Consider the following 27,805-nt stretch of genomic DNA (forward strand, 5'->3'; position numbering starts at 1 on the left):
TGAAATCTTCTAAATTTGGGTGGAATTTCTCACTGGGTACGATCTGGCAGCTAGGACTAGGGTACTCTTCTTGAATGGTTTCTTGTCCTCTATCATCACCAATAGTAGCTTAACCAATTTAACAATGGTGCCCCATGGAGCTCTAGGATGCAAAATCTTATGTACAGTTTTCTTTCAAGGTTATAAAAAGACACCACAGGGTGTACGTTTTTTAAAATGTCTCTGGGAAGATAAACACTTTGTTCTACTGTAGTGGGCTCAATAACAATGGCAGCAATTAGGTCTCGCTTTCTAAAAGTTACAGGAGGGAAGAAGTCCTGTTCAGCTACATTCGGCTGTACTATCAGCCAGTAGCTACTGGAAAATAAATACCTTTTTAATAGAATAATTGAAAAAGAAGACAACTGGATTTACAGATTTGCCACAATTGGAGAAGAGAAAGGTGAACACAGAGAGAGTGAATATAAAAGAATTGTGGTTTGTTCAAAAATATCTATGAAAAAATAAGTATAGTATTGTTTTTTGAGATACCTAATATAAAGTCAATCAAAATAATAAGTTCTATAAATGTTTAGAAACAGACCGTCAGTTTCTCAATTTTTAGTAACAATTCCCTCTTAATATTTTAAGGAGAAAACAAAGTAAATTTAAAATTGTTTCTTTCCAGACCTATCACTGTGCATCTGAATTATATTAGTGTGTTCTAATTTTGCATCAGTCTAAAAGGGAGCCATATCTAAATCGTGCTGGTTATAAAGCTTTTTGCTCTGGTGTTCCTATATTACTTGAGAAGACAAATTATATTGTCTGTATTGCAGGACTAGTCAGAACAGTTTTTTTTAGCATTTGCCTGAGAAAGAGATATAGCCACAATAGTAATCACAGCAGAGTCTCTAAAACTATTTTATTGAGGTAGATATGATTATTCAATTTTACACAATATTTTAACATATGCCAAATATGTCCATAAAATTTGGAAGCTACATCTAAGAGACTTAGTGTGCATCGCCTGGCTGGAATTTATTTGTCACCTGGGAAGATGATATTTAGTTTCTACCCAGCAGGGAAAATAACAACAGCAATAACAACAAAGCCAAGCTGCTAATCTCTAGGCACACTTTATCCAGGATTATAGTTTACCAGTCAAGAAATTGTTTAAATACCTAGGAGGGCAATGTAATCTTCCTCAGTGCATGCCCCTGGAAAGAATTGACTGAGACCTCTGTCCTCTCCCTAGTAATCAGAGGCCTTTTGTAAAATATATTTATATTTATAAATGTTTTTAGTTAGAGAGCAGTAAGTTAGGGAGTACACATGTCTATGGGGGAGCAGGGAAAATCCTGTAATAATTATTTTTCCCATTTTAGTTCTCCCATAATGTATAAAAAATCATTACTAAGTGGTGCTAAAGTACTAAGATAAAGATAAAAGCATAAGAAGCAATAACAGAAACCAGCCCATCCTAAATTCCACAATCATTTTTTACAAAACGTGTTAAAACACAAAGCAAAATCAATATATCTGTTAATAATTTTTAAAAAAATATTTCTAAACCCACTTGAAATACGGGTCTGTATATTATTCTCGCCTACAATTCTGTTCTCTCCTGAACTCAGATTGGAGTCTCTATAGTCATAAAAGCCGTAGTAGGACAGCTGTTAAAAGAAAGATTTAAATAAACAAAAGAAAATATAATCAGAGATCTGGGGAGGACAAGATATTTTCTGCATACAGGTACTACTATAAGTACTTTTTTTTCTGTTTCCAACTTTTTTTATGTTTCATATTTCTTTGAATTACACTAGTATCTACCCAGTCACTTTGAACAGAAACATATGATTTTTTAAATCAGATATATCTAATGACTCTTCTGTTTGATATGGTTTCCCCACACCAAATCTCCTAAATAACACTCCATCATCATCTGCTTGAATCACAACTGCCAACTCATATGTGGTCTGTGGTTGTATCTCTTTACAACGCATGCTCCCTATTTCTTCTAAGCTGATCTTCCTAAGGCAAATATCACATCAGTTCCCTTCCCTCATTACAAATTCATTAATTATATCATTTGCCTACAGCACAAAGTCTAAATCATTTACCATGGTATGTTTATATTTCAAGCAAACTCCATACTGGCTTAGATAATAGGGAATTATTAACTCGCATACTTGGAAGGCAGAATGGGCCTCAGAAATCCAGTGACTCAATAATGTTGCAAATGCACAATTCTTCTCATCTTTCCTATCTGCCTCTCATAGTTTCAAATTCAGTTTAATGCATGTTCTATTCATGAACTTAAGGTGGCTTTAAATAGCTGCCTGACTACATGAGCATCATCCATATTTGAGAAAAAGGAATTGTTTTTCAATAATGAAAAATGTCCTGAGCTTCCTTCAGATTTGGCAAATTGGGACATGTACCCATCCTTAAAGTAATGACTCTGGCCAGGGGGAATGGAATTTGTTGATTGGCTAAGAGTCTGCAATCAGAATGGCAGCTAACTATTAATAATACAGGACAGATGCGATGAATGGAAGGGAAATAACTATAATGTTCTCCACATGCTAACTTGGGAAAAGTTTCTCTTTACTTTGTTCATTCATATAGTCAATGCAACATGGAGTGGAAGACTACATTTTCCAAACATGGCTGACACAGTGTGTTTCAAACCATATTCTCGTACAAAATTCTCTCCTTAAAGTTGGGCAGTCCTTTGTGATTGACCTAACCAATAGAATATGGTGGAAATGAGGGTAAGTGGCCTGTGAAGCTAAGTTATAAATATGAAAAAATGTCGGCCGGGCACGGTGGCTCACGCCTGTAATCCTAGCACTCTGGGAGGCCGAGGCGGGTGGATTGCTCGAGGTCGGGAGTTTGAGACCAGCCTGAGCAAGAGCGAGACCCTGTCTCTACTAAAAAAATAGAAAGAAATTATCTGGCCAACTAAAATATATATAGAAAAAATTAGCCGGGCATGGTGGCACATGCCTGTAGTCCCAGCTACTCGGGAGGCTGAAGCAGTAGGATCACTTAAGCCCAGGAGTTTGAGGTTGCTGTGAGCTAGGCTGACGCCATGGCACTCACTCTAGCCAGGGCGACAAAGTGACACTCTGTCTCAAAAAAAAAAAAAAAAAAAAAAAAAAAAATGCCATATACATCTTTTGTTCTCTGAGAATATTGAATCTTGAAACCAAGCCACCATATCAAGAAGAAAGCCAGACAACATGACATTTTATGTTGTACAGTTTCTTCCTTTTTTTTTTTTTTTTGACTGAAATCCTCATGTCTGGCCTTAGCCAATCTACAGGATCAACTGATATTCATGTGAGTAAGCAAGAATTCAATGGGACTCTAGCTCCAGCCCCTATCTGAATATGAACTCTTGAGCAACCACTAAAGAAAGCTGGCTAACTATGAAAGATAATAAAATAATGGTTATTATTTTAATCCAGTAAATTTAGGTAATTCATTGCAAGTAGTAGACAACAAGAATACAATAATACCAGCACAACTTCTAAGAGACAATTCAGTACTTCATCTGTAAAAAACTATTTATTTATATTCTTGTTCTCTTACTCAGTTATTTTATTTGTTTTATGCTCCTAAAGAATTCTAAAGAAACATTGAAAAATCTTATCCTGCATTAAAACTATTGTTCATATATTTCTCCTCTATCAGACTATAATCCTTGAGAAAATGGGTTATTATTTTACTGTGGAGAGTGTAGCATATATAATAGTCCTTATAATATGTAAATGTTGATTGAATCAATCCACCAACCAATTGGTAAATCAATCAACATTTAACTCAGAATTAATATAAATATTTAGAATGATCTTTCCTTCTTTAGATTAAACATTTCTTCATGTATGACATGATAATATGATTCCAATCTTTCTCTCCATTACCAAGAATCTATTAACTTTTGTAAATATGTGCTACATCTATCATTTATACTATGAAGCTTATGTTGAAGTTAAAAATTATTTTTCAGAGAATTGAAACTATTTCTCGGCCGGGCGCGGTGGCTCACGCCTGTAATCCTAGCACTCTGGGAGGCCGAGGCGGGTGGATCGCTCGAGGTCAGGAGTTCGAGACCAGCCTGAGCAAGAGTGAGACCCCGTCTCTACTAAAAATAGAAAGAAATTATATGGACAACTAAAAAATATATCTACACAAAAAATTAGCCGGGCATGGTGGCGCATGCCTGTAGTCCCAGCTACTCGGGAGGCTGAGGCAGTAGGATCGCTTAAGCCCAGGAGTTTGAGGTTGCTGTGAGCTAGACTGACGCCACGGCACTCACTCTAGCCTGGGCAACAGAGTGAGACTCTGTCTCAAAAAAAAAAAAAAAAAAAAGAAACTATTTCTCACATAATACTTCTTGTAATGACATTTATAACATCACTATTAGTTTTCCTTTCTTCTTATCTAGTTGCTTTGTTTAAAAAAAAACAAATAAAATAAATTTCTATTTATATGTGGGTTTGTATTTTATCCTTCTCATGTGTCTGGAACTCCTAATAATCTAAGTTTTATGAGAGATTGAGTAGAAATCTCCCCTCAAGATTGCGTACAGTTCAAGCTATTGCCAGTAATTTCTCTGATAATTAATATATTTCATTTATTGGCTTATTAGTTTAACTATTTATTTATTGCTCTGCAATGGTTGCTTCTTTTTCATCACAGCTCCTTATTTGATGAACTTCCACCATAATTTAAGAAAATTTTATTTTATTTGTACCAAATAAAAATATTCATTGTACAAAATGTACTTGTCAGTATTTTTAATGACAACATGACCCTTTATATTTGCTTACTCTCAGATAGTACTTATGTTTGCATAATCTTAAAATTACTAAGAAACATAATTTGAGAAATATTTGCTAAAACTTCAGTCAACAAACTTTAATTTTACCATATACCAATGAAGGGTTTTTCATGATAGTAGCGTATACACAGAGAGATATAAATACCATCCTCTGCCTCCAAAAAGAAAATAACACTACAACAAAATTGTTCTCAAAGCAAAAGATGCTTTGATTGGTAGATTGGAATGCTAAAATAGTAAAGTGGAAGAAGAGACTATACTGACAGGATCAAGAGAAACTAGGCAAGTAATGATATTTTAGCTGGGCTTTAAAATATTGTTATGATTTTCACATATAAAATATGGCTGAAGGATATTAGAGTCAGAAATTATGGAAGTGCATAAGAAAATTAAAAAAGAAAAGACTGCTGGGCATGTTGTGGTATTGCCAATATATCTTATGAAAAGATAGTAATAAAAGAGATGACTACAGGTTTGGAGATATGAATGATCAAAAGATTATGGCATTAATAAAAATGTGAAATTCATGTTCAGGAACTGACTTATGGAAAAGTAAGAAAAATAATGTGGATGGTGTTAAGGTAGACAGTGAGGGATCCCGGGTTTCCTAGCGATGAAAGTAGGTGCTGTGGCCCCTGTCTTGGTCCTGCCCCACCCTAATCTCCCAAGCAATGGCCATACCTTGGGAAGGAGGGAATACCCTACGAATCTGCCAATCTAACTTAGTGCACCAGCCGCAAAAGAATGCAGAGGACTCTCTTGCCCATGAGCAAAGTGGCATAGTTACCATGGAGTTTAAAAATTGACCTAGAACAACCTACACGAGTAGTTAAGACTCAGGTCATGTGATTTCCAACTGTCCAGTGGTTCCATGGTGACCTCTGAACCACAAAGGTGATCTCAATCTGGACACTATAAAACAAGACACAGACCAGGAGTCTAGCTCTTTCTCAGAGGCCAGGTGAAGTGGCTCCTGTCTGTAATCCCAGCACTTTGGGAGGTAGAGAAGGGAGGATTGCTTGAGGCTAGGAGGTCAAGACCAGAGTGAGCAAGAAAGAGCTAGACCCCATCTCTACTAAAAATAGAAAAATTAGCCAGGTGTGGTGGTGCACACCTGTAATTCCAGCTACTCACTAGGCTAAGGCAGGAGGACTGCTTGAGTCCAGGAGTCTGAGGGTGCAGTAAGCTATGAAGACACTACTGCACTCCAGCCTGGAGAACAAACAGTATGAGACCCTGTCTCAAAAGTACAATACCATATAATACAATACAATTCAATAAACATAGAAAGGACATACAAAAATAGATTTTAAAGATTTGATTTTTAAATAACAAAGGTGAATTGTGTCATGATATATTTAGAAATGAACTGAGCCCACTATCTGTAATAAAAGCTGATTTTACAAATTTTATTATTCTGCATTTCTGCATGAAAACAAATGAGAGCATTCTGTTGAATATGATCAAAATACATGTGAAGTAATTTTTTCCAAAAATAATCATTCTTTTGTCAATTTAAAAATATTTAAAAGAAACTTCAGATGATAAAATATGACTATGGTTCTATTTCCTATACAAGTGCATCTTAGATAAATAATAAAAATAATAGGTCAACTTTGTTCTTTACCACAAAAATGATATTTTGCTTTGGAAACATGATTTCATCTATGAAATTGCTTTACTATTTTAAAGTGGTTAACTATTAAGTTTACAAAGACTGTTTAATCAGTTTTGGACATACATGATTTACTTCTTTTTGTTAGGCATCTAGATTTTTTTATATCGGACCTTTTAAAATGCTTATTAATAAGCTTTCTACTGTATGGAGAATAGTCAAAACAAGTCATGGCCATTCCTGTGCAAGGATAATAATGAGCTCTTGGCTAAAAATGATTTTTATTTATACTTTTTAATAATTTCTGTTAGTGCTAGTATTCTAAATACTAGCTAGCAAGTATTTTAAATATTCATGAGTCACCTACAGTAGTGAAGATAATTTCTTTGTAATTTATATCAGGAAAATTACATTTAGCAGTAAATTATCTACAGACTTTTGTGAAGCTCTATATGCCATGAATATTGGTACTATATTAATGCTATGCTATAGAAATTTCAAATATTTTAAGAATTACTGAATTTAACATTAAATTCAAACAATAAGAAATACCATAGGGAATATAATTCAGACTATAAGGGAATGATATAAATCTGTTAAATTATTAAAAAATAAATATTTTATTAAAGCATGTTCTCCATTTTGTTAGTTTTTTTAACTGAATTAATTCTATTTTACCCTATTTTATTTAGCATTTCAACTATTTTACTTTTCATACATTAAGGAATTCATCCTGATTTCTTATATTACTGATGATAACCTTTAAAAGATGGTCTTGGTCTGACAGTTATGAGCAGGGAAAAAAGAATTCCACCCTTTCTGGGCTAGGGCTTTTTGGAAAAAGAAAACGAGGGCCAGGCATGGTGGCTCATGCTTGTAATTCTAGCACTTTGGGAGGCCAAGGTGAGAGGATTGCTTGAGGTCAGAATTTCAAGACCAGTCTGAACAAAATAGTGAAACATCATTTCTACAAAAAATAGAAAAATTAGCCAAGCATGGTGCTGCACGCCTGTAGTCCCAGCTACACAGGAGGATAGCTTGAGCCTGAGAGTTTGAGGTTACAGTGAGCTTTGATCATTCCACTGCCCTCATGGCTGGGCAACAAAGTGAGACCCTGTCTCAAAAAAAAAAGAAAGAAACAGGAAGAAGAAAATGGAATCAGTGCCTATTCCTGCCTTTGGGATAGCCTTCTGGGAGTGACAATCAACAGATGTCTAATATCAGAATCAACTGAGCATCCCTGGGTATAAGAGTTAGTCTCTTAAGGTTGAGGATGAGATACTGGAACAGGTAATGAGTGAATAGCTGCTGCACCCAATGGTCATCATAACTCCCAAAGGGACATATTTAACAAGGAGTGATGATTTGTTGGTTGCATTGTCTCTTCAGAAGTTAGAATCTCTTTATGACTGAAAGATTACTAAAGACTCCCTGGATTGTTATGATAAGAAAGACTAGAGTCCATTTGGACAAATGAAGAGTGTCACTGATTATGGGCCATCAGCAGACTAAATGCAAAAAGACACTGGAATAGCACTACCTCTGGCTATAGGGAGTGGTTAACACAGATTTACCTACTGCACAATCAATTGCTAATGTGCCCAGTTGGTTGTGTGGGAGCGAAAGAGACTTCCTTGAGAATGTAAATGAAAAATACAAATCGCCTACAGGAAATCCATACTGGGAAGTGATGACTGAACTAAAATTAATTCCATATCAAGTAAATACTACTGATCTTCTGTTTTGGGCACACCTATTTCTTGATTTCTTGTCCTGATGAGTAGCCTTGTGAATTTTCCACTTCTCCAACAAAGCCTGTTCCATAAGTCATGCATTTTAAAGTTATGGAGTTAAAATCGGTAATAGCACTGATAAGATAGATCTTCTGGCAAGACAAGTTTTTAAAAATGTATATCACATCTAATATCTCTGTTTCTGATGGCAAATGTAATTAATTTATTTATATTTTCTTGTTGTGTCATTGTGTTGTATTTATGTATGTAATACTTTCTGGTTGTTGATTGAAACCGTTTGCTCTTTCCCGAAGGCTCTAGCTAGGAAGGGGTGGAATTCATGTCTTCGTGGTGATCACTGTCATTTGCTATTTTTAGAGGTTTTATTTGATATTATTTTTTTCTCATTCTAAATTACTATTAATTTTGATACTTATTTTTAGTTTTAATTCTACCTTCTATTTTTGAAAAGTGAGCCTCAAAATCATAAAACCTTCAGAAATCACAAAATTTATCTGCCATTGCATTAAGAGATAGTGAAGAAGATAAACGGTGTGATGGTTAATTATATGTGTCAAGTTGACTGGGCCATAGAGTACTCACATATTTCGTTAAACGTATTCTGGCCATGTCCATGAAGGTGTTTTCCATGTGAGATTAACATTTGAATTGGTAAACTGAGTAAAGCACATTTCCTTCCCTCTCCAGTTTTGGCACAGGGCTTCATCCAATCCATGAAGGCCTGAATAGAACAAAAGGCTGAATAAAGGAGAATTCACTCTCTTGGCCTGACTCCCTTTGAACTGGGTCACTGGTCATCTGCCTTTGGACTCAGACTCAGACTGGATCTTACAGCATCAGCTCTCCTGCTTTAGGGCCCCAGACTAGAACTGTGCCATCAGCTCTTCTGGGTCTCTAGCTTGCTGACTACAGTTGTTGGGATGTCTCAGCTTTCATATTCCTGCAAGCCAGTTTCATGTAATAAATATATCTGTCTATCTGTTATCTATCTATCTATCTCTCCTATTGGTTCTTTTCCCCTAGAAATCCCAGACTAATACAAGAGGTATGTATACCAATGCTTCTTGGTGATTTAAATAAAAAACTCCCTTGGCCATTGTGTTCATAAAGAATATGCATACTCAACAGATACTTAGAGATGTATGTTTCTTCAGCTCAAAAAGTGGACTGAATTTACAGTAATAGTTTTTATTTTATAATTCAATTTTTTTTCTTTATGGAAAACTGTTATGGGCCGAATTTTGTCACCTTGAATTTATATCCTGAAGACCTAATACCCAGTACCTTAGAATGTGACTATATTTAGAGATAGGACTTTTAAAGAGATAGGTTAAAATGAGGTCATTGAGTGTGGACCCTAATCCAATACGACTGGTGTACTTAAAATGATAGGGGAAATTTGCACAATGACAAATTGTGATAGAGGAAAGATCATGTGAAGACACATGGAGAATATAAACATCTACAAACCAGGTAGCAAGGCCTCAGAAGAAAGCAAATCTGCCAGGTGGTCATCTTGGATTTCTACCCTCTAGAATTGTGAGAAAACAAATTTCTGTTGTTTAAGCCAAGCAATCTGTGGTCCTTTGTTATGGCAGCCTTAGCATATTAACATGGCAACTCAGTAAGTCAAATGAAAATTTGGCCGCCTTATATTGTTTTGACTTATTCTTTTGCTTCATAGTATAAAGTTCTATGCTTATCTTTTTCAAACTAATTAAAACATTTTCAATAAAAGAAATTTAACCAATATGCAATAATGGTTTTATGTTTTATATAAAATAAATTGTTTTGTATAGCTTTTAAATTTATCTACATTGTATATTCCACTTTTAAGAGGTTGCTATTGGCATATAAAATGCTTTATATACTTTTGATAGATTTACATCTAAAATTGTACATGAAATGTGCCGTGATTAAAATGACTTTGAGTGAATGAAATACAAAATTCAGTTTCTTGGCAGGAGAGGGATATTTCCTTATTATTATTGTTTTTTTTTTAATTTTAACAGTGCCATGGGACACATCTCTAAAATATTCATCAGAGAAATCTAATAACTTTAAATGGGATTTAAAATAATCTTTCACAAAAGAGGCATTAAAATTTCAGAAAAGAAATTTGGTATTGGGGAAAAAATTATGAGAATGGCATTCCCTAAGTGATCTTTATAAGACTAGTTCGTGCTGAAGTAAAATGAAATGTTCAATTACCAAGCTAGTTTTATGGTCCTCATCACCACTGGATAAAGACATTTTATAGACCTATTGGGCTTAATGCAAGAATGTGAAAGAAAAGAATAGTATGTTTTGCAAAAAAGCTTGTAAGTGCTTTGAAAGAAAGTAAACCATTTTATAACATGGGTGTATCAAATTAACTCATGAATTCCATAGTGATCAAAGTGTGATTCTCATTTTATATAACTTTGAGATTGGTTTCTTTAATATTAGAAACACTTTTCATCATATTTATTGTATTTGTTTTAATATAGTTGTTAAAACAGTTTTATTATACCAGTTTTAAATGTTTAGTGATTGGTCAAATTCTTTGAAGCTCCTCTATGCTTTTTATGTTGTTATTCGGATCTTTTAAATACTGTCCCTCTCCCTATCTTTTTAACAAGACAGAGAAGATTTCCACTTGTTAAAATGAAAATTGTGTATCCACCAGCCACAGAAGTAAATAAAACATACTACTCCCCAATAATCTGATTGAAACACAATGAAACCACATGATACAGTTGCTTCAGATATGTTGCAGCATGCAAATTAAGTCAAAAATAAATGTTTTCCGAAGAGACCATTATCTATGTAGCCATGCTTATCCCAGATTTCTGAATAAAGTGAAGTGGATAGATTAATGATAATATCATAAATAAGGCATTATAGCATTATAGTAAATACATATGATAATATAACTGTCATAGGTTACTTAAGAACAGTAATTAAGATTTAAAAAATACACAGAAATGAAGTTGAGCTGTGCTTCAAATTTTATTGCTTTGGAAATCAATTAAACTCTAATTTCTAATATAAATAATGTGATAAAATAGTATATTCTTGATTCAATCATAAAATATGTTTTTCTAAAAGACCATATACAATGTATATGTATATGCATACACTAGGACACATTAATGTTTATATATAAATATATAATAGATATATAATACAATATATATTTAGAGATCAGTATATGTATACATATGTAAATGTGTGTATGTGTTTATATATATATATTTTTTCTGTAAATTCAAGAAAAAAGCACATTCTTACTGCAATATAATTTTGTAGTGAATACACTACCACCAGGCAGGCTATTCCAGAGGTCACGGAACAGAAAGGATCACAGATGTATTAATTTGAATTTGAAATGTATGGTTTATTGAATCCATTGAAGCAGAGCAAGAAGCAAAGCAAAGAAAAACAGAATAAGTAGGTTGACATGTTTAGGGTGTAAGCAGGATGGAAGAATCAACTTCCTGAATTCTGTAATATACAGTGCCCATATATACTGTTGTTCTCTCTGCTGCATCATCCTTCCTTGCTAATGGTGTGATTTTGAGGACCCAAGTGGACAGCAAGCGAGAGGGCTTAGAGTCCGAAGTTGTCAGAAGCCCAATCACCCTTGTTCAACAGAAGCGATGCAGATGCAAGTACATCTGGCTATGACTGTAATTTGCAGATAGCCTGATGAGCAGCTTTGGTTTTATTGCTGTGCTTTGCACAGAAGACACATGGGGCTATAGTGTGTGTCACCAGTGAGTGGTTAATTTAGGGATGCCATAGCTGTCAACATGGAAGTGACATGAAATGTCCCTTATGAATATTTAATATTTATTTAGTACTGACATCCTTTCCTACATATAATTAATATTAATTAATTACTTTGCACCTTGATTCAACTCACATATGGTCTATTTATTTCATGTGTCTAGTTTAACTTGTAGATTACTTTCTATATCTATACTTATAAACATACATTTTTTAAGATTCACCTGTGTCTCATAGCTATTCCTTTATTCACTATCTATACTCAGTTTCATTTTTTCTCTTTATTTGCACTCTTGTCTATTTTTCTTAATCCCTATGGCAGAATAGAATATTTTAAAATATTTTAGCAAACGTACATGGCAATATTACATACCAACTGGCAGGATAATACAGAGTAGCACTTCAAAGATACCCTTTTTTTTTTTCCTTAGATTCTCAAATCCCACTTTAATCACGAAAGTTGGCAAAAACAGCTTTACAACTCTCTTAGAGAATCTCTACTCCAGGCTGACCTATCTTTCAAAAGTATGAAATATTAAAGCTGTTTATTATTTCAACTTCTCAGTTTAGTCTAAAGGAAACTCTTATAAATTGAAATGTCTATAAAGAATTTTGAAGTGCTTTTAGAAATACTTCAGTGACACAAAACAAAAATTTCGGACGGATTTTCTACCAACAGCTATTTGTGGATATTTAGTTCTCTGACTTTCAAAAGTTGGAAAAGATAATTGAAATTTTGGTCTTGGAATAAAAAAGTTCATGATGCCAGAAACAAATGTTTATAAACAAGGGATATAAAGTACTGAAGGCATTTTAAAATAAATGTATTGTCACTTCCCATAATTGTTCATCAGCACAATTGAGCACATTTAAATTAGGATTTTAGCTATCAATATAATCTAAAAAATGTAGAGATGTGTTTTTACAGCTTTTATATCAAATTAAATTTTAATCATGGTGAGTTTTGATATCAGATGCTATAGGCAATATTAGAGATATAACGTATAATGGTTTGTTTACAGTGAATTTATTACAGGAAGCTGGACTTCCCTGTGTATATAAAAAACATTACATGAGACCCAATACTAGTAGTCATAGCTCTAACTTTTGCCTAAGTGCTATTGGTTGTGCTGTTTTATTTAATTCACACATATATTTTGTGAAGTACACCTTATTATGCCCATTATCCTCATTTTACTGTGACTCAGAAAGTTAAATACTTGGTCACAAAGCCAATAAGTTTCTAACCTAGGAAAGAAATGCATGGTTTCGTGATTTCAAAGTCTGCATGTTTCCACACATAAATTCTACCTTTCTCAGAATGCCTGTGATAACGGAGTTTAGGTTCTTCCCCTTGTGCACCATTTATGTTTATTTCTATATCCAATTCATCTATATGGAGTGCTCTATGATGACAGCAAAAATATCTATCATTCCTTTTGTCCTACTCTGGAATTTGTTTTACATGTTTATTATGAAAATGTTAAAGGATATTCAAAAGGAGAAAAAATAATATAATGGAAATCCATATACTCATTATCCACTTCAATAGTTATCAACTCACGGGAATACTTGCTGCAACTGTAATCTCACCTGCTTCTCCTCTCTTCTACCATTTTATTCATAATTTTTAAAGACAACATATGTAATAAAGAAATCTTCTTTAATAAACATACTACACATATTTTAGTACACTTATGAAGTAATAATTAACTTTATTAAATAACTATTGCTCAAATTTCCCTAACCGCCTTGTAATTTTCAGATGATTATTTTTGTCTCCTCTCTCTCTTCTTGCTCCTCCTCCTTCTCCTGATCCTCTTTCTTCTCCTCCCCCTCCAACTCCTTGTCCTCCTTCTAACTCTGGATCTAAACAGCGTCTGGTGTTTCTGTTTAATATATCTCTCATATGAGTCATTATTGCCACATGATAATTCACTGCAAAACTCAGTGAGTGTATTTTCAAATGATTTTGGCTAGCCTGGCACATTCTTCTTAAATTTCAACTGTAGGTTAGCACATCAAGGCTGGGCTCAGTCAGTTTGACTCTGTTCTTGTCTGTGAGTATCTTACCCTCTTCCAGTAACCAGCAGGCTAGACTTGCACTAATGGACTCACAAGACAGTAGGTTCAATTGCACCAGTGTTTTCTGAAAGCTTCTGATCTAATCAGATCTGGTAGCTTTTCATTCTCCAAGTGAAGACACACGACTCAAACTCTGAAACAAAAAGAAGGGAATTCAGCTCTACTCCCAGTGAAGAGGATACTTTAAGGTTAAATGACAAATGAAAAGCTAGAGGAGTAAGGAACTGGGACCATCAGTGCAGTCTTCCATGATTGCTGTATATCATGTCTCTTCAGTCTATAGAAGTGGTTTTCAAACATTTTGATCTTAGGTCTTAACATTCTTAAAAGTATTGAAAACCCTAAATACCTTTTGTTTACACGGCCTATATCTATCAGTATTTAGTATATTAAAACTAAAATTTAAAATATTTAAATATTTATAATTTTTTAAAAATTCTACACATTTTAAAATTTTAGTAAAATAATTATACCAAAATAAAGAAAACAGTGAAAAGGATGGCATTGTTTCACAATTTTCCACCCTGCTTAATATCTGGCTTAATACAAGACAGTTGGTTTCTTATATCTGTTTCTGCATCACATTTATTGCTATATATTTTGGGTTAAAGCATATAAAAAATCAGGCTTAATACCGACATGTATTTGGGAGAGACGTATTTTATGTACCTTTTCAGATAATTACAGATATTCTTTGACACTCCACAAAACTCAACAAGTGGTACTTTCTTCTTCTTTTTTTTTTTTTATTTCAGTGTATTACAGGAGTACAAATGTTTAGGTTATGTATATTGCCTTTGCCCCACCCGAGTCAGAGCTTCAAGCGTGTCCTTCCCCCAGACGGTGACCACTGCACCCAGAGGTGTGAATATACCCATTCCCTCTCCCCACCACCTGCCGGACACCTGATGAATATTATTACTATATGTGTACTTAAGTGTTGCTCAATTAATACCAATTTTATGATGAGTACGTCTGATGCTTGTTTTTCCATTCTTGGTGATACTTTCTTAAAGTTCAGTTACTACTGAAATTTTCAACTATATTAGTTAACTTTGTGTAGTCAGTTACATGCAAACCCATTGTTTAACTTGCATCTTAAATGGATTTTGAAACATCCGTTGCAATTTGGAAAATATTGGTTCACTGAGTTGTGTAGATCTATATTTGGGCACAAATTTACATAATATAAAAAATTGCATTTGCTAATATCACTGTAAATTTCTTTATAGATTGTGAAGCTGTCAAGGTCACAGTGGTGAATTTTCCAAAATTATTTTGTCATTGTGTGTGGCGGTGTTTTGCTTACCAGCTCTAATTTTATCATTAGTAACAAATACTGTGAGTTGTTTTTCATGAAGTCATAGGCTCCTTTTGTTCATTTTTGAGAAATGTCTACCAAATACCGAAGTCTGAAAACTGAAATTTTACTTTCAGTTATTCTTTCAGGTATAAAATATACTCTATGAAAAAGCAGCTATTTGGCTCACACCTCATATAAACATAACTGTTCTTTGCCTTGAGACACTGTAATTCAGTATACAACAGAAATGCTTTATGTACACATCCAATTTTTCCACACAGAATTTTAAGACACAAAAATCAGTAACAATAAATTAATAATTATTATTACTTCAGTGAAGACTTTCATAAGTGAAACTAGCTTTTAACATGAGTATATGGCAATAACAGATTTAATGACACTAGTACATCTTAATAACACTTTTTCAATTCACGATAAGATACCACCATTGTTTTGTCAACATCAGTGCAAATGTCAATAGAGGAAAAAAAGGAGAACAATATCCAAACAATATTCTGTAAATAGTTTCAATCTCCAACATCCTTAGCAAGGGCCCTGAGTTTTGTTGAAGTGTTCTTGTCTTTTGTTTGACATGCTGATGATATGTTTCCTTGTGTTCTTTATTTTCTTTAAATTTATAGTTCCATCTAGGGCCTTAATCAATGCAAATACTTTTTTAAATATAAATACTTCATAGGAGATGTGAATTTTTACCAGTAGGTATATAATATCTGGTTGTCTTGTGTGTGTAATGTTAGCAACTATTGATAATCTGACAATCATTGCCTAGATCTATTATTTTATTGGGAATACCAAAATTATGAGTTTTATAATTCTATTATTTCTTCCATATATATCAAATAGAATAATTCTATATGGAGAAATTTCCTTTCATCAGCTATTTAAACACCAAGGGAAAGACATTCTGCAGGAAAGGCATGGAAAGATTCAAATGTGTGAAAATAAAGGAAATCTCAATGATGTGCAACTGAAAACTTCACTGACCCTTCTAGTATGCCAGCTCAAACTTTGAAAACAATTTAATAAAAGAAAGAATATACATTTATCCCACTTTTTCTTGTTCAGAAAAAGTGATATAATTTTTTTAATTCTACATTTAATTTTCCCATATTAAAATAGAAAGTGCCTTTGGGGGACTACTATTTTAAAGATTATAAATTCTAAATGGAAATTATAAAATAGCAATAAGCAAAACAGAGCTATGACTGGCTATGTCAAATGGCTTCAATAATAGATTCCTATAGGTGGCATCATCTTGGTGAACGATTTGTCACTCACCAGTGTTGAAATCTTCAGACTTTCATTTTCAAAAACCTAAATTATCAAGATACAAATTATAAATGTCTTTCACTAGACAGGGTTACAATACAAAAACTCACAAAACATATGAATGAGAAGCCAGTTAAAGAAAGCAGAGGAGGGGGGAGGAGGGGATGGGTATATTCACGCCTGATGGGTGTGGTGTGCACCATCTAGGGGATGGACATACTTGAAGCTCTGACTTAGGTGGGGCAAAGGCAATATATGTAAACTAAACGTTCGTACTACCATAATATGCTGAAACAAAAAAAAAAAAAGAAAAGAAAAGAAAGCGGAGAGTCTGTTGTGCTGCAAGTGTATAATCAGATCAAGGAAAGATAAAGATACTCGCCTCCTTAATACATACCTACTGCCTGGACAGGACATGTACACCCCTGAGGACAAGGGTTCCTCTTCCCTGAAAAGGCAAGGATGAACTGTGTTAATAGTCACCTCTCTAATACTCCTGCTTTTGTGTGTATATGCTTCTATTACTAACCAATTCTGATTATGCATGACATATTATATTAAATTTATCCATCATCCACAGAAGTTATCAGGAATCTAGGAACAACCCTTCCTTTTTAAAATAATATTCTAATAAATTTTGATCTAGTATGGGTAGAATTATATTTTAGCAATCAAAGACTTTAAACTTTAGATTTGTTTTTTAATAAGAATTCATAAAACTTATCCAGATACTATATATGTTAAATTATACACACAGAATATATTTTAATTCTGTGTATTACAGTTTTCTAATTGGTATTACTTATGTTAAACTATTTACCTTTTAAAGTATAATTTTAAAGCTTTTATAGAAAGTGTCATTTTAGACACTAAATATTAGCTGAATGGATATATTGACTTTTGAGGAGAATAGAGAAAAAAACAATTATTTTTGCTATTATGTTTGTTTTATCTGAGATAAATAACTTCAATTATGTAATGAGAAAATGATAATATTAAACCAAATATTGCTGGTGAAAGACACGTCAAACATTCTTTCTGTAAGAGCAGAAAATAGTGAAAGCAATCAGGCTGCCGATGACAGTTTAGCCAAGGGTGATAATCCCTATTTCATCAACTACATTTAAACAACTGGGTTTCACATTTTCTCCAAAGCACTTTGCACATGTCACAGCACAAATTAGTGAAGTCTAAATTTCAGCTTCAGGCTCCATGTGTCATTTAATAGCATACATTTGCTAACTGTAGCCAAAAAGCAGGCTTCCACCAGGGACTCTGAAACTCCTCATTTACATAAGAATGGGAAGTTAATTGTGTTACAGATATTCTGGTCTCCCCAAGGAGTTCATTAAGCATGCTGAACATGCTGAGATTATAACTTAACTGTCACTTCTGAGAAATTGGGAAAATTCAACTTCAGATACAACACCGTTGGCAATAACAAGCATAACTTAATGTATACATCGTTCTGAATCAAAGATAGGCTTTCTCTGAAATTTACAATCTCTCTGATTTCTATATTCATTGCTAAAATAGTATATAATATCTGGAAATTAAGTAATCTAGAGGCCTTTCACCTACTCCCGCTTCTGTCTCTACATGTATGAATATATCACCCACAGGTTTCAGTCACTTAAAACATTTGTGGCACTATGGAGGTCAACTGAAATGCCTCATTCGTATTTAATGAAACTTGTGAGAATAAATATTAAGCACAAAAGTTGGAAAAAAACAAATGTTGAAAAAAATAAATATCACCATTAATTTTAAACAAAACTGATATATGTATGCATATATATGCATATATAATATATTGTAATAATATAAATGATTTTGAAGGGAATTTCATTTCATAAACATTGTTCAAATTAGCATAAAGACATTATAATAATTTGGGATTGTTTTGTACAAAGACAAACCATCCTGTACCCAGGACATAGAATTCTAATACTCTGGTGAATATGTCCTTCCATTTATTAAATGCTTTATCCAATTAGAAATAGAACATTTTAAAGATTAGGAATAGAGCATTTCACTTTTCCTGAAACAATGCTTTAGTGTTAACAAAGTTTCACTGAAAAGTGATATGTAGAACTATACTTCTAGAAAATACATTTAGATTTCTTCATTGTGACTGTTTCATCTCATTTTTTTCTCACTCTCATGCAACTAACCAGTCTTTCTATTTAATGTGCAGATCCAGGCTGGGAATCATGGGAAATTCTCTTTCAAAATAATCCGAGATTGTTTTACAGTCATGGAGGTGGGAAAACTAACACAAACCAACTATTCCAAGTGGTGATGGTTGCAAAAAAAAAAAATAATAATAATAAAACAAAATTAAGGCAAGATAGGCGAATAGAGAGTAATGAAGAAGGAAAATAAAGCAGGGGGAGAAAACAGTGATTGAAGGCTATGTTTGATATGAGATACTTGTTACACTCCCCAAAGCAGTTTTCTCTGCCAAATATGTATCTGATATAAATTTATAAACTCAGAATTTGCCAGATACGTTCTGTTAGTGTTTATTGACTATGATATGTCATAGTTACTATATAAAGTATGTAAATAAAGATGTTATACTTGACTTATAATCTTTTTAAAAAAACTATACAAGTTTTAATGAGTTCTTTAATTGAGGATAATTGCATTTGAGAGGCACATTATGCATCCTTCTCTTAACTTATTATGTAGTCTTTTGCAAAAATATTGAAATTTGGAATCTGTAAAAGCTAATACAGAGACTGTAACTAGGTTTCTCTTCTAGTTTATTTCTAGCATAAGCAAACTTGGAAAAAAGAGAAATATTTTCAGAGCCTTACCTCTAAAGCTTGCCTACTCTCAGCCCTAATACAAAGCAAATCAATCAGCTGATGAAAACTAAAATGTTCCACAAGGTTGCAACAATGTTAAAAATCTGTTATGTTGTCCATGCAATGTCTAAATTTTGTGAAGTTAATTTATATGAAGCTTTTTCTGTATTTTAATGCATACATCCTTTTTAAAAGATTTCCTCTGAATGTGGGGAGCATTGATTCATTCTGAAATTTTATCTAGCCTATCACATTTGTCATGAGTACTGATTTATATGTGAAATTCTTGTGAGACCTTCTTTACAAATGACTGTGATGGTTGCCTCCTTTGAACCACAAAAGTCCACTTTTCCCTCCTTTATTATGTGCTATAAACTTCCCAATGTATTTATAGGATACATGCCATGTTTATACAGGCCTACAATGCAAATTAATCAAATCAGGATAATTGAGGTATCCATCATCTCAGGCATCTGTTATTTCTTTATGTTAGGAACATTCCCATTCCACTCTTTTAGTTAGTTTAATGTATACTCTAACTTATTGTTGATTATATCTACTTCGTTGTGCTATCAAATATCGTTCATTCTATCTAACTGTATTTTTGCACACATTAACCATCCCCACTTCATCCCCCTAGTACTAGTGGTGAAACTGTAGCAAGTTGTCCAGATCTAGCTAATTAACCAAGGTGGATTCACTAAAAAAAAACAGATTTTCAATGTAGACAAAGCAGCTATCTACTAGAAGAAGATGTCATCTAGGACTTTTGTTGCTAGAAAGGAGAATTCAGTGCCTGGCTTCAAGGCTTCAAAGGACAGGCTGACTCTCTTATTAGGGGCTTTAAGATGATGACTTTAAGCAGAAGCCAATACTCATTTACTATTCTGAAAATTCTAGAGCCCTTAAGAATGGTGATACATCTACTCTGCCTGTGTTCTATAAATTGAACAAAGCCTGAATGGCAGCACATCTGTTTACAATATGGTTTACTGAACTTTTTAAGCCCACATTTGAGATCAGCTCAAAAAAAGAACATTCCTTTCAAAATATTACTGCTCATCAGCAATGCACCTAGTCACCCAAGAGCTCTCTGATGGAGTTGTATAAGTCAATTAATATTTTCATGCCTGCTAACAAAATTTTCATTCTGTAACCCATGGATCAGAGAGTAATTCTGACTTTGAAGTCTGATTATTTAAGAAATACATTTCATAAGGCTATAGTTGCCATAGATAGTGATTGTTCTAATGGATGTAGGCAAAGTAAATTGAAAACCTACTGGAAAGGATTCACCAATTCTAGTTGACGTTAAGAACATTAGTGATTCACGGGAGAATATCACATCACCAATATTAACAGTAGTGTGGAAGAAAATTGATTCCAACCCTCATGGATGACTTTGAATGGTTCAAGACTTCAGTGGAGGAAGAAACTGCAGATGAGGCAGAAATAGGTAGTTAATTAGAATTAGAAGTTGAACCTGAAGATGTGACTACGTTGCTGCAATCTCAGGAAAAAATGGAACTAATGAGGAGTTATTGATTAACAATGAGCCAACAAAGTGGTTTTTGGAGATGCAATCTACTTCTAGTGAAGATTCTGTGAACATTGTTGAAATGACAACAAAGGGTTTAGAATATTACATGAACTTAGTTGATAAAACAGTGGCAGGGTTTGAGAGGATTGGCTCCAAATATGAAAGAAGTTCTACTGTGGGTAAAATGCTATCATATAGCATCGTATGCCATGGGAAAATCTTCCGTGAAAGGAAGGGTCAATGTGGCAAATTTTATTGTTGTCTTATTTTAAGAAATTGTCGCAGCCGCCCCAACCTTCAGCAATCACCACTCAGAGCAGTCAGCAGCCATCAATGTTGATGGAAGAAACGCCTTCAGCCAACAGTTATGACTCACTAAAGCCTTACATGACCAATAGCATTTTTTAGCAATAAAATATTTTTTAACTAAGGTAGGTACTTCTTTTTAGACATAATGCTATTGCACACTTAATAGTGTGCAGTATAGGATAAACATAATGCATAAACATTGAATTATTTACATCAACACTCACAACGTATGTTTTTTTTCTCCACAAACTTACTGGCTTTAGATTTTAATTCAACTTTTATATGTTTTCAAGTTTATTTAGTTAAAATCAGGTAATTTATTATTTTTTTCTCTGATCAATAGTGAGATCTAGCACATCTTTATATTCATTGACTATTCATTTGCTTATTCTGTGATTGCCCCTTTCTTACTTTCATATACTTTTCCTCTGGGTTATCCATGTTTTACTTTTAAATTTGTGGGAATTTACATATCTAGATTTTGATTTACTAATATTTGTATTAATTATATAGCTGTGAATAATAATTTTATTTATTTTACATATTGTGCACTTTGCAAATATCTCCTTTAAGTCTACTTCTTAACTCTGAATTTTGATATTACATGATATACCAGAAAAAGAGGTTTTATTCTGATGTAATTAATTATGTTAATCTCTTAGCATGTTTAATGCTTTTTGTATATTATTAAAAACAACATTCCTCAGACAGAATGCATATTATTACCGTCATCAAGTGTTGTATTTATTTCTCTCATATATTTTGTCAACTGGTCCCTGTAGTGAATTTAGAGTATATTTTTAATGTTTTTTTTTTAAATTTGCCCAGTATGTTATGTTGAGTTGTTTTAGGTTTAATAATACATCAGCATTTCATAGCATCTTGCAAACACAGGCCCTCTGAAATGTACATTTTCAAATGAATTCAAGAGCAATGAGAAGATTCTGTGACACTAGAAAACCTGATGTGGAACTACAATAAGTGTAGCAATACACAGTGAATCTGAGGTTCAAGAGGCTTTGTGTGAGAATGAAAAAGAAAGAGAATTTATAATGAATGTAAGGGAAGGAGGAGAAAGTAGTAACGCAAGGGAGAGACTCTGAACAGAAACTTTATGTGCTTTACATAAATTAGATTTATCCTCATTTCAACTCTTTGTAGTTTTCAAAAAATGAAAACACCTTTCACCTATTTGGCTAGCAGAGTTATTATACAGCAAACGTTGAAAATGAGGCGTTCCTAATTACTCTGCTTAGATAAACAGAGTAAAATCTGTTTCACAGGTAGTTTCCTGGAAATTCAGCTTAATCAAGAGACTCTGACAAAATTCCTCCTTATCATACTCATTGCTCTAATTCTACCCCAAGTACTAGACTGAAAAGATACAAACATCTGCTTGTTTAAAAAAAAATCATAAAAGAAAATGTATTCCCACATAACAGATGCTCGTGAAAACAAAACTAAAATCAAAATAAAATAATCAGTATCTTTAAAAACATTCATCTCATTTTCTTGAGAATGAAACTGATTTCTTTGGGACTCTGATTCATGAATTGTGCTTATTCTCATGGATAATTATATATTATTTTGATTATTATTGAGATTACTGTTGTGTGAAATGAATTTGGCAGTCCCAACATAGTGTTAATTTCCATTGTCCTGACACAGCATGACACACTGGAATCAATGGCAGTAGAACAACTGAAATTGGATGGCAAAGTCACAGTAGATTTATGTTCCCTGGGCACACATTTTGTATTTTACAGCCAGAAGAAAACTGAAGTGATCCTTAACTTTTCTGGTAAACCACAAAAAAGTATGTAAAACAGGCTGAAAACTTAAGTTCCATAATATTTATCTCCAAGAAAGATATATGGACTTGCATATATATTAAACTGTTAGAAGAAATATATTACACAATTTAAAAATATTTTTGAATAATTTTAAAATAAATTTACCAGTATAATTTGTAATATGTGTTGTGTTTTATTTTTATATACTTAATAAGATATTCTTAATATTCCTTGCATTTGCTTTATAAGGTTTACTTCAAACCTTAATTAAATTTTGGAAATCTCCAAGCATAGATGATGAATTTCACTAGATTTCTATCATTTAGAGTTTTAAAATTAGATATGGAAAATCTGCCCATTATTATTGTCTAGATAACCAAATAATGTTAGAATTTTGATTAAAATAACCTATTTATCCAACTGTCGAAATTAGAAAAGTTATATACCTGTCATATAATCGATTCTTTTATCTCTGTCTTTCCAAACAAGTAGTTGATTTTTTTCCACGTTACTCATTTTTTTTAAAATAACAGAGATAAACGGTCGGGTGTTGTGTATAAGGGTGAGAATAAATGTTAAGACACTTAAGCAAATGAGGGAAAAAGCCTGAGACTGGACTTAAGTAATTGGTTTGGTGGAACACAATGCTTCATTTCCATGACTGCCTTATAATTGCTCATTTATACATTCTATGAAGTAAAACAGCTGAATTTGCCTCACAGTATTACCAGTTAAATTGTTTCAGAAAAAGACCTGCTGATAATGTATTAATGATAAATGTTCATTTAATGCATATAAATGCATGCTGAGAGTTTGTAATTGCAACATTCAGTTTACTTTAGATAGCTATGTCACCTTGCTCCTGTTGAGAACATTTCTAGTCCGTGCTCAAATTTGCTTCACAAGAATTTTCTCTTTTTAACCATAAGTAATATTTTACCAGACATTTCAGTATTTAACTATTTTGTTCTTAATATCTGCAAGGCTATAATTTAATTCAATAGTACTTACATTTTTAAAGCTCTTTCAGAACAGCTATGTAGGAATTGCCACCATATAAAAACAGAAAAGAAAATTAAACTCACTGATCTTTTTTTAAATAAACCAACTTCAACTTTTACAATCACCTACACACACACACACACACACACACACAGACAAATATTCTTATCTGTAATATCAACTTCTCTAGAGTCATTGAACCAATATTTATTAAGCATTTCTGTATTTCAGCCACTGTCCAAGAATATGGTGTACAGCACAAACACACACACAGACACACACACATACAAACACATATTGCCTGTCTTGTGGAGTTTACATTTTAAAAAGTCTTGAAATTCAATCACATAAAGAATTTTAAGATAGAAGTGGGCTGACAATGTAATCTAGTGTTTAGTTCTATAATCAGCTAATGGGAATCTATTTTTTTTCAAATTTTGTGGTCTTCAGTTTTCTTATCCATAAAATAAATCTCCAATGATCTTCAAGGACCCTAAGATTCATGAGAATATTTAAATGAATGTAAAATTAAATATGGTGTCACCTCGTGCTGAGTGATGATATACTTAATGCTGAATTTTGATTGTGCTAAAGGTCTCAGAAGGTAATGTGAATGACCAAAGGTGGGTAGCCGTACCTAGCCTAATCAGATACAGTGATTTCGACCTTTCCCTGGTAATGCTGGGTGACCTTTTAAAGAATCACGATTGCATTTTTATTTTTGGTGCAAAAAGTCAAGATGCATTTCAGAGGCTTAGTACTTAACACTATTATCTGTTTTGCACAATGAACTGATGAATGTACCATATAATCAGGTCATGCTGTTACTCCCGCACAATCAAAAGTAGATCTGTAGGCTACTACGCTAGTAGACTTTTGGAAACATGGATTTTTTTGGAAACAAAAGATGGTATTAATACCTTACAGCTGGACCCAGTTAAGACACCAACGCTGAAGTCATACTAAAAGGCATTTTTTTTCATGTAGCCATTCTCTTTATTACTTTCCCATTCTACCTGCAATGTCTCATTAAAGTGAAATTGGGGTAGAAGCAATCCATACTCATTTTATTTAACACTAAAGAGTACATTTGCTAGTTACTGGGCAAGTAGAGGCAGGAACTAATGTTTATAAAAATGCAATTCAGATTCCCAGTACAAGCTCTATCATCCTTTACTGTGGATGTACTAAATGGTATCATATCCCATCGTCTTTCATTCTATTACCTTTATTTTCACTTATTTCCTTTCTTCTTGAATCTCACGTTTTTGACTGCTATCTTTCTATTTAAGACAACATGATTACAGTTATTTTGTCATGGTAGCAGTATGTGCATAGTGGCAGTACGTGCCAACCAAAGCAAGAATGATCTGCTTTCATGAAGATTTAGAAGAGGCTTATCAATTCCCCTCCTATATCTCCTCTATTAGTTCTTATCAGTGAATCAATTCCAGAGTTAATGCAAAATAGACTGTAGAATGTGTATTCATAAAACTTGATCATCTCCTGCCCCACAAATGATATCAAGAAGAAATAATTTGTTATTACTTTTAGGTATCAGAAAATAAAAAAAAAATAGAGTGGTGGGTACAATTAGTGGGGATTATTATTATTAAATGATCATCTTTAGTATCATTGTACCTATTCAATTTATCAGTTACCAATCTCACTCTAGAAATAGATACTAATTCCTTAAAAAAAAACTCAAGTAAAATCAGAACACAATTTTAAATTAAAAATTATCCTCATGACTATTTAGAAAAGTGACATAATCTATTCAATTTGTAAGTGTATTTAACACAAATATTTTATACTAATTTATTTTTCATAATGTCAGTTTTCAAATTAGTAAGATTTGTGTTTACCATCTGTTCACATTTTAGGAGGCCTGTTAGAGAATTAAAAATGTATCCTAATCTTCAGCTTTCTAAGTACCACATGTTTACTATGTGGCACTAGACAAAATCAGTAAGTACAGAAAATATGAATCTAGTGATTCTAGATATCTCAAAATACTCATATTTTATATAGTCAAGGAACTTTCTCTGAAAATTATGTGTAATTTTTAAATGTTTACTTGCAAATTATGCATTTTAAGTTTCATCCAAGTGCCTTGAATTACCTAAATTCTATTCACCACATCACATTTTCACAGGTAGCATGATTACAAATAAGGAAAGAACATGAGATTCAGCTCTGACTTTGCCTAACATAACACATCACCCATCTATTACAGTTAGGCATTTGTGACGTTGCTCTGTAGTTTAGTAATCTAAGAGATTGAATCTTGTTTTAGGACATGGAACATAATCAGATATGAGGGGGTTAAGGAGAGTTCTAAACGTGTGTATGACACAGTTGGACAAACTATGTGGTCATCTAATATCTCACAAGTTATGGTAGTTTCTAAATTCAAAATATATTTTAGTTACAGATGAGTCATTGGAGGGGGATAAATGAAAAAGGGGAAGCTGTGTCTTACACTGCCTTGCAGGACTCTTGCCACAAGGTGAGGGCACATTTCTTGAGAAAAAGAAAAATTGAGTATCATTTCTGTACTCCCTGTATTATTCATACAATTGTAGTGCTAGTGTTGGAAATGAAGACTTTTAGTCATCTTTTCTACATTGTAATTAGCAAAGTCTTCTCTCTAAAGTGTTTCTTATAATCCCTGGTCTTTACGCTAAAAATACCAATATGTTTCATAAACTCCTTAAGATAAAAGATACATATATATGTTTTGTCCACCAATTATATAACTTCAATTTTTTTCTAAAAGATTTATTGAGATATCATTGACCTATAAAAATTATATATACTTAGTTGCACAACTTTATATTTTGATATATGTATGCATTGTAAATGATCATTGCTAATTAACATATCTATCACCAGTATATAGTTACTATTTGTTGTGGATATGTTGGGAAGTTTTAAGATCTGTCCTCTTAGTAGATTGCAAATATACAATACAGTATTTTTAACTGTCCTACACATAATGTACATTAGACATTCAGAAGTTATTCATCTTGCATACCTGAAACTTTGCATCCTTTGACCAATATCATCTCATTTTCCCCCTCCCTCCAACCCCTGGCAACCACTATGCTATTCTCTGCTTCTACAAATTGAACTATTTTAGATTCCATATATAAGAGAGATCATGCAGTATTTCTCTTTTTTGTCTTATTTTGCTTTGCAAAATGTGCTCCAGCTCAATTCACGTTGTTGCAAATGGCACAATTTCCTTCTTTTTAATGGAAGAATAATATTCTCATCTATATCTATATCACATTTGCTGTATCTGTTCATAATTAGAACATTTAAGTTGTTTCCCTATCTTGAATATTGTGAATAATGCTGCAGTGAACATGGGAGTGCTTATTCAAAATTTTTTTATCTAGGCCAATGTGAAGGATAGTTTTTCTAGGTTTTATTCTAATATTTTATGGTGTCAGGTTGGAATATCAAAATTGTATAACTATAAGTCCATGAACCAAATATGGGGAGAAGTCTCTTGTTAATTTATTTGTAAATTAATTTATCCAGTTAATGTATTTATAAATTAATTTATCCAATTAATTTATTAATGAAAGAAATATTTGTTGCTTTCATAAGACCTGAGAGACCAGGTGAGCCAAGAAATTGAAAAGCAATATCTTTGCTATAGCTGTATGTCTCTTTCATTTTGTAGTACAT

The sequence above is a fragment of the Eulemur rufifrons genome, chromosome 4, assembly GCF_041146395.1.
Source record: "Eulemur rufifrons isolate Redbay chromosome 4, OSU_ERuf_1, whole genome shotgun sequence".
NCBI lineage: Eukaryota > Metazoa > Chordata > Mammalia > Primates > Lemuridae > Eulemur > Eulemur rufifrons.